The sequence below is a fragment of the Oratosquilla oratoria genome, chromosome 1 (assembly GCF_046742065.1).
Source record: "Oratosquilla oratoria isolate Oo_2021 chromosome 1, ASM4674206v1, whole genome shotgun sequence".
Taxonomy (NCBI): Eukaryota; Metazoa; Arthropoda; class Malacostraca; order Stomatopoda; family Squillidae; genus Oratosquilla; species Oratosquilla oratoria.
In genome coordinates, this window is record NC_134777.1 from 136,349,472 (window position 1) to 136,364,603 (window position 15,132).

The 15,132-nt window shown below is 40.6% G+C and overlaps 1 protein-coding gene across 8 annotated transcripts in view; it reads right to left on the reverse strand.

Moving 5' to 3' along the window:
- The window catches only part of LOC143027418 (luc7-like protein 3), a 261,462-nt gene that overhangs the window by 214,650 nt on the left and 31,680 nt on the right, over positions 1-15,132 (reverse strand). Inside the window, exon 2 of one of the 8 annotated variants that reach the window (XM_076188729.1) lies at positions 9,822-9,993. The exons of the other annotated variants lie outside the window; for them this stretch is intronic. The gene's annotated coding sequence lies outside the window, so the exon portion shown is untranslated. The remainder of the gene's footprint in view (positions 1-9,821; positions 9,994-15,132) is intronic. 8 annotated transcript variants of the gene reach the window in all.

The window sequence follows — 15,132 nt, forward strand, 5'->3', positions numbered from 1 at the left end:
ATGTACACAAAAATATAAAAAAAATCATTGCTATTCTCACAAGAGGTAAATAAAAAAAAAATCAACTCCCCCAAAATGTTCAGATAGGACCACTCTTCAAATGGACCTTAAGCAAAAAATATTTGGTAATACCTTTTCCACGATATTAGTTTTTGAAGTTACTGAACATTTTGCCCATTGACTCTTAGATAATATGGTATTTTTAAGTGCAAGGAAGTGATACTACATGTATTAATAGGTAATCAGAAAATGAAATTATTAATAAATTTTGTTTGTCTGAATAACTAATTCGGTCATAACACACAAGAGTACGGGTGTCCAGGGCCCCCTTAAGGGACTGTGGGAAGTGCTTATAGGTGAACGTGTCATAAAAGTTGTTCAATTTCTTTGGTGAACTTATGTATACTTACTCTATCGGAAAGAGTATTATTGCATACTAAATTGTTTTAGTAACATGTATATATTACGTGTAGTTAATTTTTTTCTTTCTTTTTTTTATGATAGTATCTGTAATCATTGAAGTATCCACAGGCATAGGTAATCAGCCTACTATGTAGGAAATGAAAGATTAGAGTCTTGGAAACAACTTCATTGAGTTAGATTTTTTCCTACTCTCTTTTATTCTTTTTTATGATTTTTTTATTTTGAATAGTAGAAACTTCAGTGAAAATCTGCTATGATAAATTAAACAAAAAAATTAAGTTACAGTTTCCTTTGTTTTTTCCTGATCAAATTAAAGAATTACTCTTTCTCTTTACAAATTCGAAAGAATGAATGAAATCGGACAAAAAGAAACAGAGATATGGCTATTTAAATATAAAAAACATAAACTTTTCAGGAGAGGCATTTAAAGTTTAAAGGAGCGCACCGGCATTTAAAATCCTCCGGCCACGTACTCACTCGTGACATTGTCTATTTTTTTACGTTTCCGTTTAAAACTTTAAACAAAACTGAACTGGCTATCGAAAATTTGACTTAATTTCAATATACAGAATGTTTTTTCATGCAATGGGGTTGCCAGATGTCGCCAATAATTTATCTATTTCATTTTATATATAAGAACAGAAACGGAATTGAGCTGTAATATTTGGTCTAAGATATAAAGACATCATAGAGAATCTTTTGAATACCTGTTGGTAGAATAAAAGATAATACGATCGCATGCATGACTGGTAGGCTAACAGATACGCGACAGGGCGACATCCTTTCTCCTTTAGCTTTGAAGAGATACTGAGATCCTTGTGGTGATTGACGATTAGTGTTGGGCAAGTTGCCAGATATCTCCATATATATTAATTATAGTAAACAAAACAGAACTGGGTATCAAAATTTTGACTTTATTTCAATATACAGAATGTTTTTTTCATGCAATGGGGTTGCCAGAGGTTGCCAAAAATTTATCTATTTTATTTTATATATAAGAAAAGAAACGGAATTGAGCTGTAATATTTGGCTAAAGTGTTACCACCATCATAGAGAATCTTTTGAAATGTTTACCTAAAATTCGTTGATTTTCCAGAATTTTTCGTGTTTTCGCGCCCTACAGTCCCTTAAGAAAACCAAACTAGAAGCTTATGGAATGTTAAAGGAGGCCTATAAGGATGAACAGATGAGCCAAGCAAGTTTCTATCGGTGGTTTAACAGATTTTCTGAAGGAAATGAACAGGTTGAGGATGAACCGAGAAGTGCATGCAAGGAGGAAAACAATGAGGAAGTGCAAAGGTTAGTGATGCAAGACTGTCGAATATCTGTGAGGATGATATCTGAAGCTGTTGGTATTAGTATTGGCACAATAGAGACAGTTCTGACCTAAGATCTAAAGCTCCACAAAGTCTGTGCTAAGTTCATGCCAAAGATCTCTGACAACCAGTGGCAGTTTCATGTGGAATGTTGCACTGACATTCTTGAAATGATAGGGGCTGATTCAGATTTCCTGAATACGGTAGTGACTTGGGACGAGGGTTGGGTGTTCACCTACAACCCTGAGAGCAAATGTCTCTCTCCTGACATTTTCTCATTACTTATTGAATGGAGGAGTATATATATATATATTTATATATATATATATATACATATACCAAGGCTTCCCCCTTACAAGGGAGGTAGCCAAAAAGGAAAAGGCATAAAATCATTCCCACCCATTCCATCCCTGAATACACTCCACACCTCTCCACCCTCCCTATCTTAGCACCTCCTGGATGACGGGTCATCCCTGCACCTTGTCCACTGCCCTGGGTCAGAACCAGTGTCCACTGCCCTGGGTCAGAACCAGTGTCCACTGCCCTGGGTCAGAACCAGTGTCCACTGCCCTGAGTCAGAAGCAGTGTCCCAAGACACAGCACATCCACATCAAGGCCGCTTCATTAAATCGGCGACCCCCCTTCTCTGTCCCCCCATGCATAAAAGGAGAAGACGGGGAGAAATCCCTTCGGGCTGCGTCAAATTTTCCTCACACATACTACCTCACCCCCCCTCCCCTGCCCATTCCACCTCATGCATCACAACATCATCCATATACAACCATTCTCCATTCACCTCTGTCTTCTGTCCTCTTCCGTCCTTCCTCAACAGACATTCCCCTCTTCCCCAAAGCCCCCTTCACCCCATCCATCCACCTCATCCTAGGACGTCCCCTCATGTTCACTCCCTCCACATCTGCCTTCCATAACTCTTTTACTAGTCTTTCTTCACTCATTCTTTCCATGTGTCCAAACCATCCTAATACTCTCTCATCAACCCTATCTCCCAGCTCCCTTTCCACCCCCGTTCTTCTCCTCACCTCCTCATTTCTCACTCTATCTAGCCTAGTAACCCCCATCATACTTCTCAGACACCTTATCTCAAACACATTCAAACTCTTTCTCTCTTCCTCTCTTATGTTCCACTTTTCTGCCCCATACAGCACTCCTTCATACAGTCTCCTCTTAACATCCATTCCCAATGTCTATTCCTCACTACACTCTTCAATCCACCAAGGCATTTACTCGCTTCTCTCAATCTACATTCTACCTCCACCTTCACTCCACCTTTTCCTGCCACATTTGCACCCAAGTATCTAAAACTATCCACTTCCTCCAGTCGCTCTCCCTTAATGCTCACTTCCAGTCTACTGCCCCTTTCACACTTTGTACATCTCATCACCTTACTTTTACATATATATATATATATATATTATATATATAATACATATTTATATAATACATATACATATATTTATATAATACATATACATATATTGTACACACACACACACTTCAACGAACGGACGGCTTAGAAGACGTTCTAAAGAAAATTGAAGTTTTGTGGATCCCAACGCAGAGAAGTGCCTATTGTATTTACAGGGTGGGGGGAAATTGCTCGTGGGGTAGTAGGAAAGTAGGGAAAGAGGAGAAGGGGAGGGATTACTGAGGGAAATGGAAGGAAATGAGGAAGGAGTAGACTTGGCCCAGGCAGACAGGCGAAAGGTAAACAAACGGCCCCCCGACGACGATGAAATGTCTAATAAAAATGTAAAGATTAGAAGTATAGATAAGAGCAATACAGTAGAAAGTGATGAGAATATTTTCCAGGGATTTAAAGAGGGTGGGGGGGGACACAAACCCCCCCCCGACTGACAAGACTAGAAGAGAAGGTCGATAAGATGATCGAGGACTTGGAGCGTAGGTTCGGTCATGTTAACAATATTCTACAAAGGGTTGAAAAATTGGAAGAACTAGAGAAGGCGAACAAAAACTTAACTGATGAAATAGAAAACCTGAAAAGACAGTTAAAAGAAGTAAAGGTGGAGAATGAGGAATTGAAGAGGAATAGTAAAGAAAACAGAGAGGGATGGAAGTCGATAAAAGAAAACAGTAAAGTTGCATTTACTGATATAATTAAACAGCAAATGAGAGAACAAACTGAAGACTCAGTTATTAAAGTGATGAGACAGAAGGAGAATATAGTAAGAGACTTAGCTGACAAAAAGAAATGTATAATTATATTAGGAATGGAAGAGAAACATAACCCAGATAGAACCTCAAGAACCAATGAGGAAAATGAAAAAGTAAGCAGTTTACTAAAATTAGTTCAGGAAGATGAACCAGAAATTATGAAGGAAATTGAGGAAAAATTCAGGCTCGGAAAGTATAGTACAGATAAGACCAGACCAATTAAGATTAAATTCAGGTCACAAACGACGGCAGAGAATATCTTATCCAAAACAGGGAAACTAGCAACAAGTGAACAATATAAAAAGGTATGGATAAAAAGGGAAATGAATAAAGAGGAAAGAGAGGAAGAAAAGCAGAAAAGACTTGAAGCTAAGAAAAAAAATGAGAGCAGAACGGAGTCAGAGAAAGAGAGATTCTATTGGAGAGTAGTGTATATGAAACTAAGGCAGTTCGACATACAAGAGAAAAACAAAAGGGAAACAGAGAACACAATGGAAGTGACAGAAAACTAAGAGTGTCTTACACAAATATAGATGGATTAATAACAGGATTGAATGAGCTGAATGATTATTTGAAAGAAAAAGAACCAGACATAATGGGAATTGTAGAAACAAAATTAAAAGGCCCACTACCACCCAACAGTGTAGGACATGATGCATATAATTATTGGATTAAAAACAGAGAGAAAAAGCAAGGGGGTGGTTATGTTCCTGACTAAGAAGGATATAAACGTGAAGGGTGTCATATATGGAAAGAATACAGTAGAGATGATTATGATAGAAGTGGAAGACAGAGATAAAAAGAGCAGAAAATTTGTGATAAATTATGTGCCTCCAAAAACAGCCTCATGGGAGGAGAGTGAACATAAAAGTATGTTAGAGGACACAAAGATAACATTAAATAAAATAATGGAAGATGGAGGAAGAATAGTTATAATGGGCGACTTTAATTGCAAAGAAATCTGCTGGGAAGAAATGACAGTAAAGGGTGGAGACGGCTCATGGTGAAACGCTCTACTTGAGATGATTACTGACCATACAATGACACAATGGATACAGGAGAACACTAGGTATAGAAATGAAGAACCATCGAGACTAGACCTAATAATTACATCTGAACCTAGAATAGTGGACAAGATTGAATATAAAACACCAATAAGTAAAAGTGACCACATATTGATTGAACTGGAACTTAATGAAGAAAAATATATGAAAAGAAATGAGCAATATAGAAAAGGAAGAATGATGTATGAAAAAACAAACTTTGATAAAATAAGAGAATTCTTTCAACAAGAAAACTGGGAAGAAATATACAAAGAAGAAACATCAGTGGAAGAGAAATGGAATATTTTGACAAAAATTTACAAAAAAGGAGTGGAAAAGTATGTCCCAAGACAAAAACAAGAAAAAGAATATGTAAAATGCTGGTACAACAAAAGTTGTAGGGAGTTAAAAGACAAAAGAGACAAAGCCTGGACCAGATGGAAAAAAGACAGAAGACCTGAAAAATGGAAAATATATACCGGTTATAGAAATGAATATGTACAAATGTGCAGAGAGGAAAAGAGAAAATATGAAAAAGATGTCATAGAAAAGTGTAAAGATCAACCAAAACTATTCTACAGATTTGTAAACAATAAACTGAAAAACAAACAAGACTTGGAGAAATTAAGACAAGAGGGAGTCGAATACACTGAGGAAATGGAAATGGCGGAAATTATGAACAAACATTTTAAATCGGTGTTTACAAGGGAGAACATACAACCTGAAGAGATTGAATGGAAAGAGAAAGTCCCCCCTATGGAAGAAATAGAAGTAACAAAGAATGAAATATTGACACACTTGAGTAATCTTGATGTCAGAAAATCGCATGGACCAGATGATATAGCAAACTGGATTCTGAAAGAATGCAGGAATGAACTGGCAGACAAAATACATAGCATACTAAACAGTTCCTTGAAAGGAAAAGTTTCAGAAGATTGGAAAAAAGCAAATATAGTACCTATATATAAAGGAGGAATTAAAGCAGAACCTACAAACTATAGACCAGTCTCTCTAACAAGTACAATAGCAAAAATTTGTGAAAGAATTATCAAAAGTAGATGGGTAAAATATTTAGAAAAAAACAAAGTGTTAAATCCAAGGCAATTTGGATTCAGACAAGGACGATCATGCGTCACCAATTTAATATGTTTCTATTCAAGGCTAATAGATATAATACAAGAAAGAGATGGATGGGCGGACTGTGCATTTCTAGACCTAAAGAAAGCTTTTGACAAAGTACCACATAAGAAGTTGCTTAAGAAATTAGAAACTGAAGGAGGAATACAGGGAAAACTACTAAATTGGATGGAAGACTTTTTGCAAGAAAGAAAAATGAGAGTAGTGATAAGAAACCAGCACTCAAAATGGGATGAAGTAATAAGCGGTGTTCCGCAGGGAACAGTTCTGGCCCCAATAATGTTTGCTATATATATTAATGATATAGATGAAGGAATTGAAAGCTATACGAGCTTCTTTGCAGATGATGCAAAACTACTGAAAAGAGTGAACACGGAAGAAGATTGTGAATCACTACAGAGAGACCTAAATATAGTACAGGAATGGAGTAGGAAGTGGGAGATGGAGTTCAATACAAAAAAGTGTAGTATAATGGAATTTGGAAAAAGCAAAAACAGAATAACAGGATCATATAAATTGGGAGAAGAAGGAATAAAAAAAGTAGAAAATGAGAAGGACCTGGGAGTCATTGTTATGAATAATATGTCACCTGAGAAACATATAAATAAGATTTTTGGAGAAACTTATAATTTGATAAGAACAATCAAAGTTGCATTTACATACCTGGATGAAGAAATGGTGAAGAAAATCCTAATCACCCTGATAAGACCAAGATTGGAATATGCAGCAACGATATGGTCACCAAGTACAAAAAAATTTATAAAAAAAACTTGAAAGAATACAAAGAGCAATTACAAAACTGGCACCAACACTCTCAAAACTATCATATGAAGAGAGACTAGAAAAACTTGAACTACACACACTAGAGCAAAGAAGAGAGAGAGGAGATTTGATAGCTATTTACAGAATCATGAAAGGCATAGAAATTACTGATAGAGAGAATCTGATAAAATGGGATGACAGAAATACAAGAGGACACGGAAAGAAAATAAAAAAAGACAGCTATAGAAGAGACTTGAAAAAGAACAGCTTTCCTCACAGAGTAATAAACAGTTGGAACAAGTTAGATGAGAAAGTGGTGTGTGCAAAAACAATACATGAATTTAAAAATAGTTTAGATAAAATGAGATATGAAGACGGGACCCCACGAGCATAGCTCCCCTTCCCGTAAAATACAACTAGGTAAATACAACTAGGTAAATACACACACACACGGTCCTACCTCCTTGGTGGTTTGGCTATCTGATTTCCTGACGGACCATCATCAAGCTGTCAGATATCAGGGACATGTCTCTGCAGTCCAGCATCTAAACTGTGGGGTACCACAGGGAACAAGAATGGGGCCACTGTGTTTCCTGATACTCATCAATGATGCCCTGGGAGGCACATCACACTTGTGGAAATATGTTGATGACTACACGGTGGGGATCAGTGTCCAACACTGACCTGAACTACGACCCACTACAGGACATACTGGGCAAGCTACCCACATGGGCAGTGCACAACAGTCTCCATCAACTACAAGAAATGGTAATGTACTTCCACACCTCCAATGACGTTCTCCCCCCTCCCCTGCTGACTACTGACAGCCAATCCCAACAAGTGATCCAGTCAATTAAGCTACTTCAACATTGACAATAAGTTGACCTGGAAGGAGAACACCACCAACACCATCAGGGCAGCCTTATACAAGCTGTACATGCTGCATCAACTGAGTTCATTAGGGGCTCAGGCTGAAGATCTTAAGACTATCTACACTTCATTTTACGTAAGTTGATGTACGCATCACCCTCCTGGGCCTCCTCACTCACAATCATGCAACAGCGACAGCTGGAGAAAGTGCAGAAAAGAGCTTGTCACACAATCCTTGTACGCTCTCACCACACTATGACTACCTACCCTTGCTGACCACTATCTTCAGAGTCTGAGGTTGTTTGTGGTCATCCTAGTTAAACATCCTTGGCACCAGAACTTGCTACCTCCACAGGTACCATGACCACAGTTCCAGGTGCAGCACCATAATACCATCAAGCTGATTTGAGCACACACCGACCATTATAAGAAAAGCCCCATACCGACATTTGTGGACTTAATCAACAACAAGAATTAACATTGTTGTACTATACACTTATTCCTTAGCTTACTGTTTTTTGTTTCGTTTTTTGAATGCTTGTAACAACATCTTTTCACTGTCATAGTTTTATAATGTTTTAATCTTGTAGGATGTATATTTTCAGCAGTAATGCTGCTATACCCAATAAACTGATGATGATGATTATATATATATATATACACACACACACATATATATATATAATTACAAGGGAGGTAGCCAGAAAAAAAAATTATAATAAAAATATTAACAATTGTTAAAAACACAAACATCACAGTGACTTCATAATTAAATCTGAACATTTACAGTTTGCAGTGATCACCCTGCCCTTGGAATCAAATCTACTGCGTCAATGTTTGTGGACAATACAAAATTATGCCTAGTAGTCAATGACATGAATATACTATTGAACAAAAAAAAAAAACCCAGTAAGGTAGATAGTGAAAAAGTACTGGATTGGTCATTCACAAAGGCCTCCACTATCATTGCCTCATTTCAATGACCAGAAACCTGTTACCCCACAATTGTTGGCAAGACTTCAGACCTTTCCATAGATTTCTCCAGGAAGAAACATTGAACTACTGGCTATGTTGTATTAATGTATGCACGGAGATGGGAGGGGTATTTAATATGTATGAAGTGGATCTGTGATTTTGATTCAGCACACTCCCCTTCTAACAGAGGAAAGGGCATTTGTTATACACATTTCATGTCACCAGCAGGTAGGAGGAAGAGGAGGGTGCTGTCACCAGGTGTTAGCTCTTCCCATGTGAAAAAGTTGACAATAGTCAGAGTTGATGAGTGATCTTGTATTTCTTATGCAAAGTTACCTCTGTACCTCCAGACAGAGGTGAGGGTATTGATATGAGGTCAAGTGGTAGGAAGATTATTCTGTTTCACAGGACCACCATGTGCAGGCTTCTATCATTAATCCCTGACAACCTCCAATCAACCACCAGTGTTTCCAGTCATAACAAACAACATTAGCGGACTTGTTTCTTCAATTTTCTTGGATTTCAAGACAAAATGTGCACTGAAAACCACTCATTCATTCTCAACTAGAACGAGCCTTAACTTAATCATACAATGAAGGTTGCGACTCCAGAAGACCAATTGGATTTATAGTCTTAGCAGGGAAAACCATGAAAATAATAATTTTCTCTTCATAAAGACAGGAGATTTAATTGACTTCTCTTAATGTATCAACATGATTGGGCAACAAACCTAAATACGTATTTACATTTAATATAAGCAGAACAAGAACGGAATGTGGATGTCATGTCCAAGATTTTATCATCAAGTGTATATGAACAGCTCTGTATATTATACAATATATGGATTTCAAAATCCATGTGAACAAGTTGTATAGACACGGTAAAGGAAACATGGACTGGAGGTGAAGCTTTATTCCTGACGTTTCGTCTAACGACTTTCTCAAAGAAAGTCGTTAGACGAAATGTCAGGAATAAAGCTTCACCTCCAGTCCATGTTTCCTTTACCGTGTCTATACATATGGATTTCAGTTCCCCATGATGCTATACTAGCAGTCCCTAATGTGAACATTTGATTTACCAATTTTCATGAATGCGAACAAACCTTTCCGAAGGCATAAAAAGGCAGTGTACCAATTTAAACTGCATGCCAACTACTACTTCAGCTGCCACTCAACAGGTAGCATATGTGTGCTCCCTCGTCCACTGTGTTGTTCTTGACTGGAGGATTATCGGCTCTGTTTTTTTCGCTGTACGGACTTAATTATTACCAGTCTCTGAAACGCAAGAGAAGTGACAGTGGTGAGGGTTATAGCAAGAAATGTCACTCCATTACAAAGGAAACCAAACAAGTGAAGAGAATGGAGAAAATGAGCTGCACACTTAGGTGTAGTATAGGGTTGTTCAAGTGTAGAAACAATTTTAAAGGACAAGGAGCACATTCTTCTGTAATATTCAATGTCTACAAAAGTAAAATTGGACTTTCGAGCAAATTCAAACTTATGAAAAAGAAGATGGGACCTGTTGTTTTCAAGTGCAAGATTGTCTGAAATTTGGCAATTAAAAGAAAGTAATTTCATACAATTTCTGTATTTAAATCCTTTTAAAGTGTATTTGTGGAGCTGTTCACACAGTTTGTCATCTTTCATGAAGACTTCAGTTTAACTATACAAGGAAAACCTGACAAGTGAAACATGTATGTATGGATTTGTATTATAGAGACAAATTATAGGTATCTAGATACGTTGGTCCTGTGAGATGGACATTAGAATCATCTACCACTTGTCAACATCCCAGCCTCCTTCTGTTGATGAGGCCCCCAAGACATGTACAAGATCTCCAGGTTTATCAATTTCAATATCCAATTTTTCACATGTGGAAAGCTGACAAAGGGGCAGTTGCTTCCCCCTATCACTATTATAATCTTGTGATGCAGAATGGTTGCACACTTATAACAGACAACCCAATATTTATTTCCAGAGATCTATGGGAAGGCCTGAGGACTGTTCTACCATTACAGGTAGTAAGAAAGACAACATAGTTATGTTTTTATACAACATTTTGAGAGTGAGAGAAAGAGAAAGAGAGAGGACTGAGAGAGGAGAGAGAGGAAAGAGGACACAGAGAAAGAGACACAGAAGAGAGAGAGAGAGTGAGGAGAGGAAGACATAGACAGGAGAGAGGAGAGACAGAGACAGCAGACGGGAAAGAGAGAAGAGAGATACACAGGGGAGAGAGCCAGGAGAGGAGAGATAGAGGAGATAGAAGAGAGACAGGAGAGAAAGAGTAGAGAGACAGAGAAGACAGGAAAGAGACAATGGGGAGAGAGAGAAACAGAGGAGGAAAAGAGAATGAGGAAACAGAGACAGGAGTGAGAGAAACAGAGGAGAGATAGAGGAGAACAAGACAGGAAGAGACAGGAGGAAGACGGAGCAGAGAGACAGAGGATAGATAAAATAGAGGAGAGAAATGGAATGAGAGAGAGCTAGGAGAGACAGGGGAGAGAAAGAGAGAGAGACAGAGGCAGGAGAAAAACAGAGACAAAGAGAGGGAGAGACAGAAGTGAGAGAAAGGAGAAAAGACAGTCAAGAGAAAGACAGAGGACAGAGACACACAGGTGAGACATAGAGGAGAGGGAGATGTATTGAGGAAAGACAGATGACAGTGAAAGAGACAGAGGGGAGAGGGAAGGAGGGAGAGACAGTAGAGATAGTGAGAGAGACATAGGAGACAGTGGAGACAATGAGAGAGACACATAGGAGAGAAAGATAAGGAGATACAAAAGAGAGATACAGGAGAAATATGAGAGACAGGTGAGAAAGAGACAAAGAGGAGAGAGACAGAGGGGAAAGATAAGAGAGGAGAGTGAGAGACAGAGGAAAGAAATAGAGGAGAAAGAGGAGAGAGAGAGGCAGACGAGAGTGAGAGACAGAGGAAAGAAATAGAGGAGAAAGAGGAGAGACAAAAGGAGACAATTAGAGAGAGCAAGAGGTGGGGGACAGACAGGAGAGATATAGAGACAAAGAGAAGAGAGACAGAGAGGAGGGAGGGAAAGAGAGGAAGGAGGAAAAGAGAGGAAGGAGGAAAAGAGAGGAAGGAGGAAAAGAGAGGAAGGAGGAAAAGAGAGGAAGGAGGAAAAGAGAGGAGAGAGAGGAAAGAGAACAAGAGACAGAGGAGAGGGAGGGAGACAGGAAAGAGAGAACAGAGAAACAGAGGAGAGATAGGAGAAACAAAGGAGAGACAGAGGAGACAGGAGAGGAGAAAGAAGAGGAGAGTAGAGAGCGACAGAGGAGATAGAGTGAAAGAGATTGAGGAGAGACAAGTGAAACAGGAGAGACAGTAAGAATGCAAGACAGGAGAGACAGAGAGGAAGAGATTGAGGAGAGACAGAAGAGACAGAGGAGAGACAGGAGACAGACAGAGGATAGAGAATAGATAAGATAGACACAGGAGAGAGAGGAGAGAAACAGGAGAGAAAGCAGATAGACAGAGGAGAGACAAAGGAGAGAGGGAGAGAGAGGAAAAGAGGCAAAGGAGGGAGAGACAGAGGAGAGGGGGAGCAAGAGGAGCGAGAAAGAAGAGTGACAAAAGAGAGGGAGAGACAAGAGGAACAAGATAGTTGAGAGAGACAGAGGACAAAGACAGATTGGGAGATATGCAGAGGAGAGGGAGGGAGACAGATGACATTGAGAGATGAGACAGTAGGGTGGGAGGGGAGAGAGGGTGAGGGAGACAGTGTAGATATGAGAGACATAGGGAAGATGAGGAGAGATGCAGGAGAGGTGAGAGAGAGACAGAGGAGAAAGAGAGGAGAGAGGCAGAGGAGAAAGAGAGGAGAGAGACAGGGGAAAGAGGAGACAGAGAAAGAGAGAGCGAGCAAGAGGTGGGGAGAGACAGAGGAGAGAGAGAGAAAGAGAGAGAGAAAGAGAGAGAGAGAGAGAGAGAGAGAGAGAGAGAGAGGGGGGAGAGGAGAAAGATGAGAAACACAGAAGAGACAGAGGAGAGGAGAGACAGAGGAGAGGAGAGACAAAGGAGAGACAGGAGGGGCAGAGATGGAGGAGAGAGGAGAGAGGAGAAAAGAGAGACAGGAAAGAAAGTAGAGACAGAGATAGTGAGAAGTAGGAGAGATAGGAGAGACAGAGGAGGGAGAGAGACAGGAGACTGAGAAGAGATTGATGAGATAGAGACAGGAGTGAGATGAGAGGAGATAGTGAGAGAGACAGGAGGGAGATAGAGAGGAGAGAGTATAGAGCAGAGACAAAGGAGGTAGAGAAATAAAATGAGAAAGAGGAGTGAGAGCAAGAGAGACAGAAGAGACAGAGGAGACAGGAGACAAAGAGGAGAGAGAGACAGAGGGGAAAAGAGAGAATGGGGAGACAGATTGAGAGAGAGAAACAGGAGAGAAAGAGGAGAGTGAGACAGGAGAGACTGAGGAGACAGGAGAGACAGAGCAGAAAGATGGGAGACAGAAGAGAGACAGAGGTGAGATAGATAAGATAGAGGAGAGAAACAGTGATAGAGAATGAGGAGAGACAGAGGACAGAGGAGAGAGAAGGAGAGAGGGGGAGAGAGACACAGAGGAGAGACAGGAGAGAGGGAGAGAGGAAAAGAGACAGAGGAGAGAGAGACAGAGGAGATAGAGGCAAGAGAAAAACAAAGACAGAAGTGAGAGGAGAAAAGACAGTCGAGAGAAAGACAGAGGGCAGAGACACAGGAGAGACAGAGAGGGAGATATATAGAGGAGAGACATATGGCAGTTAGAGACAGGCAGAGAGTGAGAGAGACAGGGGGGAGAGGAGAGGGAGAGACAGGGGGGAGAGGAGAGGGAGAGACAGGGGGGAGAGGAGAGGGAGAGACAGGGGGGAGAGGAGAGGGAGAGACAGGGGGGAGAGGAGAGGGAGAGACAGTGGAGATAGTGAGAGACATAGGAGAGAAAGATGAGGAGATACAAGAGATACAGGAGAGATGAGAGACAGAGACAAAGAGGAGAGAGACAGGGACTCAGGTGAGAGATAGAAGAGAGGCAGAGGAGAGTGAGACAGGAGAGAAATAAAGAGGAGATAGACAGGAGAAAGAAAGACTGAGGAGAGAAAAAAAGGAGACAGATACAAGAGAGAGCAAGAGGTGGGGGAGAGACTGGAGATATAGAGAGGAGACACTGGGGAGACAGAGGGTAGAGAGGAGACACTGGGGAGACAGAGGATAGAGAGGAGACACTGGGGAGACAGAGGAGAGATAGAGACAAAGAGGAGAGAGACAGAGAGGGAGGGAGAGAAGAGAGAATGAGGAGAGGGGGACAGGTGAGACAGAGAGACAGAGGAGAGAGAATGAGGAGAGGGAGACAGGTGAGACAGAGACAGAAGAGAGGCAGGAGAGAAACACAATAGAGAGAAACAGAGGAGAGACAGGAGAGACAGAGGAGAGGAAAGAGAAAGAGAGTAGAGAGGAAATAGAGTGAGAGACAGGAGTAAGAGAAACAGATGAGAGACAGGAGAGAATGAGGAGATACAGAAGAGAGGAAGAGAAAGGAAAGGAGAGAGGCAGAGGAGAGACAAAGGAGAGGGGGAGAGGAAAAGAAAGGAGGGAGAGACAGACATGAGTGAGAGCAAGAGACAGAGAAGAGCGAGAGAGGCAAGAGAAAAACAGAGGAGAGACAGAGAAAGAAGAGAGGGAGAGATAAGGAGACAGAGGAGAGGGAAAGACAAGAGGAAAAAAGAGTCAAAAGAAAGACAGAGGACAGACAAATAGGGAGATATGAAGAGAAAGACAGAGGGGAGGGAGGGAGGGGTGAGAGGGTAAGAAGAGGGAGACAGTGGAGATAGTGAGAGACATAGGAAAGATGAAGAGAGATACAGGAGAGAGGAGAGACAGAGACAGGTGAAAGATAGAGGGGAGAGAGACAGGAGACTCAGGAGAGGTATAGAGATAAAGAGGAGGGAGAGGAGAGAGGAGAAAGAGGAAAGAGACACACAGAAGAGAGACAGAGGAGAGGGAGAGAGAATGAGGAGAGGGAGACAGGAAAGACAGGAGAGGAAAGACAAAGGAGAAAGAGAAGAGAGACAGGAAAGAGTAGATAAAAGTGACAGGAGAGACAGAGGAGGGAGATAGACTGATGGGATAGACAGGAGTGAGAGAAACAGAGGAGATAGCAAGAGACAGGAGAGACTGAGGAGACAGGGAGAGACAGAGATGAAAAGAGACAGAGAAAATAGAGAATAGATGAGATAGAGAAAGGAGAGAGAGGAGAGGAATGGGAGAGACAGAGCAGATATATAGAGGAGAGACAGATGAGAGACAGGAGAGAGGGAGAGAGGAAGAGAGACAAAGGAGGGAGAGACAGAGGAAAGTGTGAAAGAGGAAAGAGGAGAGAGGGAGAGGGGAGACAAACAAGAGAGTGAGAGAAAGAGAAGAGAGAG